The sequence below is a fragment of the Cherax quadricarinatus genome, chromosome 68 (assembly GCF_038502225.1).
Source record: "Cherax quadricarinatus isolate ZL_2023a chromosome 68, ASM3850222v1, whole genome shotgun sequence".
Taxonomy (NCBI): domain Eukaryota; kingdom Metazoa; phylum Arthropoda; class Malacostraca; order Decapoda; family Parastacidae; genus Cherax; species Cherax quadricarinatus.
In genome coordinates this window covers 10,351,502-10,356,501 of record NC_091359.1, presented here as the reverse complement: position 1 = coordinate 10,356,501, position 5,000 = coordinate 10,351,502, and the positions used below count along the sequence as shown (strand labels likewise).

The 5,000-nt window shown below is 36.7% G+C and overlaps 1 protein-coding gene across 2 annotated transcripts in view; it reads left to right on the top strand.

The window, feature by feature from the left end:
- LOC128697761 (uncharacterized) overlaps positions 1 to 5,000 on the top strand; it is a 201,383-nt gene that overhangs the window by 37,247 nt on the left and 159,136 nt on the right. The window lies entirely within an intron of this gene.

Below are 5,000 nucleotides of genomic sequence, written 5' to 3'. Positions count from 1 at the left end.
CTTTACCAGGTACACTCAACAGACTTACCCCCCTATAATTTTTGCACTCTCTTTTATCCCCTTTGCCTTTATACAAAGGAACTATGCATGCTCTCTGCCAATCCCTAGGTACCTTACCCTCTTCCATACATTTATTAAATAATTGCACCAACCACTCCAAAACTATATCCCCACCTGCTTTTAACATTTCTATCTTTATCCCATCAATCCCGGCTGCCTTACCCCCTTTCATTTTACCTACTGCCTCACGAACTTCCCCCACACTCACAACTGGCTCTTCCTCACTCCTACAAGATGTTATTCCTCCTTGCCCTATACACGAAATCACAGCTTCCCTATCTTCATCAACATTTAACAATTCCTCAAAATATTCCCTCCATCTTCCCAATACCTCTAACTCTCCATTTAATAACTCTCCTCTCCTATTTTTAACTGACAAATCCATTTGTTCTCTAGGCTTTCTTAACTTGTTAATCTCACTCCAAAACTTTTTCTTATTTTCAACAAAATTTGTTGATAACATCTCACCCACTCTCTCATTTGCTCTCTTTTTACATTGCTTCACCACTCTCTTAACCTCTCTCTTTTTCTCCATATACTCTTCCCTCCTTGCATCACTTCTACTATATATATATATATATATATATATAAATATATATATATATATATATAAATATATATATATATATATAAATATATATATATATATATATATAAATATATATATATATATATATAGTTGGTAGACAGCAACCACCCAGGGAGGTACTACCGTCCTGCCAAGTGAGTGTAAAACGAAGCCTGTGATTGTTTTACATGATGGTAGGATTGCTGATGTCTTTTGTCTGTCTCATAAATATGCAAGATTACAGGCATGTCTTGCTACTTCTACTTACACTTAGGTCACACTACACATACATGTACACATTTATTTATACACACTCATCTGAGTTTTCTTTGATTTTATCTTAATAGTTCTTGGTCTTATTAATTTTCCTTTTATATCCATGGGGAAGTGGAATAAGAATCTTTCCTCCGTAAGCCATGCGTGTTGTAAAAGTCAACTAAAATGCCGGGAACAATGGGCTAGTAACCCCTTTTCCTGTAAAGATTACTAAAAAGAATAAGAAGAAGAAAATTGTCAAAGTGGGAAGTCTGAATGTGCGTGGATGTTGTGCAGATGATAAGAAAGAGATGATTGTGGATGTTATGAATGAGAAGAAGCTGGATGTCCTGGCTTTAAGTGAAACAAAGCTGAAGGGGGTGGGAGAGTTTCAGTGGAGAGGAATAAATGGGATTAGGTCAGGGGTTTCAAATAGAGTTAGAGCTAAAGAAGGAGTAGCAATAATGTTGAAGGATAAGCTATGGCAGGAAAAGAGGGACTATAAATGTATTAATTCAAGGATTATGTGGAGTAAAATAAAGATTGGATGTGAAAAGTGGGTTATAATAAGCGTGTATGCACCTGGAGAAGAGAGAAGTGTAGAGGAGAGAGAGAGATTTTGGGAAATGTTGAGTGAATGCGTGGGGAGTTTTGAATCAAGTGTGAGAGTAATGGTGGTTGGGGATTTTAATGCTAAAGTGGGTAAAAATGTTATGGAGGGAGTAGTAGGTAAATTTGGGGTGCCAGGGGTAAATGTAAATGGGGAGCCTTTAATTGAGCTATGTGTAGAAAGAAATTTGGTAATAAGTAATACATATTTTATGAAAAAGAGGATAAATAAATATACAAGGTATGATGTAGCACGTAATGAAAGTAGTTTATTAGATTATGTATTGGTGGATAAAAGGTTGATGGGTAGGCTCCAGGATGTACATGTTTATAGAGGGGCAACTGATATATCGGATCATTATTTAGTTGTAGCTACAGTTAGAGTAAGAGGTAGATGGGAAAAGAGGAAGGTGGCAACAACAAGTAAGAGGGAAGTGAAAGTGTATAAACTAAGGGAGGAGGAAGTTCGGGTGAGATATAAGCGACTATTGGCAGAAAGGTGGGCTAGTGCAAAGATGAGTAGTGGGGGGGTTGAAGAGGGTTGGAATAGTTTTAAAAATGCAGTATTAGAATGTGGGGCAGAAGTTTGTGGTTATAGGAGGGTGGGGGCAGGAGGAAAGAGGAGTGATTGGTGGAATGATGAAGTAAAGGGTGTGATAAAAGAGAAAAAGGTAGCTTATGAGAGGTTTTTACAAAGCAGAAGTGTTATAAGAAGAGCAGAGTATATGGAGAGTAAAAGAAAGGTAAAGAGAGTGGTGAGAGAGTGCAAAAGGAGAGCAGATGATAGAGTGGGAGAGGCACTGTCAAGAAATTTTAATGAAAATAAGAAAAAATTTTGGAGTGAGTTAAACAAGTTAAGAAAGCCTAGGGAAAATATGGATTTGTCAGTTAAAAACAGAGTAGGGGAGTTAGTAGATGGGGAGATGGAGGTATTGGGTAGATGGCGAGAATATTTTGAGGAACTTTTAAATGTTAAGGAAGAAACAGAGGCAGTAATTTCATGCACTGGTCAGGGAGGTATACCATCTTTTAGGAGTGAAGAAGAGCAGAATGTAAGTGTGGGGGAGGTACGTGAGGCATTACGTAAAATGAAAGGGGGTAAAGCAGCTGGAACTGATGGGATCATGACAGAAATGTTAAAAGCAGGGGGGGATATAGTGTTGGAGTGGTTGGTACTTTTGTTTAATAAATGTATGAAAGAGGGGAAGGTACCTAGGGATTGGCAGAGAGCATGTATAGTCCCTTTATATAAAGGGAAAGGGGACAAAAGAGACTGTAAAAATTATAGAGGAATAAGCTTACTGAGTATACCAGGAAAAGTGTACGGTAGGGTTATAATTGAAAGAATTAGAGGTAAGACAGAATGTAGGATTGCGGATGAGCAAGGAGGTTTTAGAGTGGGTAGGGGATGTGTAGATCAGGTGTTTACATTGAAGCATATATGTGAACAGTATTTAGATAAAGATAGGGAAGTTTTTATTGCATTTATGGATTTAGAAAAGGCATATGATAGAGTGGATAGAGGAGCAATGTGGCAGATGTTGCAAGTATATGGAATAGGTGGTAAGTTATTAAATGCTGTAAAGAGTTTTTATGAGGATAGTGAGGCTCAGGTTAGGGTGTGTAGAAGAGAGGGAGACTACTTCCCGGTAAAAGTAGGTCTTAGACAGGGATGTGTAATGTCACCATGGTTGTTTAATATATTTATAGATGGGGTTGTAAAGGAAGTAAATGCTAGGGTGTTTGGGAGAGGGGTGGGATTAAATTATGGGGAATCAAATTCAAAATGGGAATTGACACAGTTACTTTTTGCTGATGATACTGTGCTTATGGGAGATTCTAAAGAAAAATTGCAAAGGTTAGTGGATGAGTTTGGGAATGTGTGTAAAGGTAGAAAGTTGAAAGTGAACATAGAAAAGAGTAAGGTGATGAGGGTGTCAAATGATTTAGATAAAGAAAAATTGGATATCAAATTGGGGAGGAGGAGTATGGAAGAAGTGAATGTTTTCAGATACTTGGGAGTTGACGTGTCGGCGGATGGATTTATGAAGGATGAGGTTAATCATAGAATTGATGAGGGAAAAAAGGTGAGTGGTGCGTTGAGGTATATGTGGAGTCAAAAAACGTTATCTATGGAGGCAAAGAAGGGAATGTATGAAAGTATAGTAGTACCAACACTCTTATATGGGTGTGAAGCTTGGGTGGTAAATGCAGCAGCGAGGAGACGGTTGGAGGCAGCGGAGATGTCCTGTTTAAGGGCAATGTGTGGTGTAAATATTATGCAGAAAATTCGGAGTGTGGAAATTAGGAGAAGGTGTGGAGTTAATAAAAGTATTAGTCAGAGGGCAGAAGAGGGGTTGTTGAGGTGGTTTGGTCATTTAGAGAGAATGGATCACAGTAGAATGACATGGAAAGCATATAAATCTATAGGGGAAGGAAGGCGGGGTAGGGGTCGTCCTCGAAAGGGTTGGAGAGAGGGGGGTAAAGGAGGTTTTGTGGGTAAGGGGCTTGGACTTCCAGCAAGCGTGCGTGAGCGTGTTAGATAGGAGTGAATGGAGACGAATGGTACTTGGGACCTGACGATCTGTTGGAGTGTGAGCAGGGTAATATTTAGTGAAGGGATTCAGGGAAACCGGTTATTTTCATATAGTCGGACTTGAGTCCTGGAAATGGGAAGTACAATGCCTGCACTTTAAAGGAGGGGTTTGGGATATTGGCAGTTTGGAGGGATATGTTGTGTATCTTTATATGTTTATGCTTCTAGACTGTTGTATTCTGAGCACCTCTGCAAAAACAGTGATAATGTGCGAGTGTGGTGAAAGTGTTGAATGATGATGAAAGTATTTTCTTTTTGGGGATTTTCTTTCTTTTTTGGGTCACCCTGCCTCGGTGGGAGACGGCCGACTTGTTGAAAAAAAAAAAAAAAAAAAAAAAAAAAAAAAAAATATATATATATATATATATATATATATATATATATATATATATATATATATATATATATATATATATATATATATATATATATATATATATATATATATATATATATATATATATATATATATATATATATATATATATATATATATATATATATATATATATATATATATATATATATATATATATATATATGTGTGTGTGTGTGTGTGAGCAAAGTAACATTTATGAAGGGATTCAGGGAAACCGGCAGGCCGGACTTGAGTCCTGGAGATGGGAAGTACAGTGCCTGCACTCTGAAGGAGGGGTGTTAATGTTGCAGTTTAAAAACTGTAGTGTAAAGCACCCTTCTGGCAAGACAGTGATGGAGTGAATGATGGTGAAAGTTTTTCTTTTTCGGGCACCCTGCCTTGGTGGGAACCGGCCGGTGTGATAAAAAAAAAAAAAAAAAAAAAAAAAAAAAAAAAAAAAAAAAAATATATATATATATATATATATATATATATATATATATATATATATATATATATATATATATATATATATATATATATATATATATATA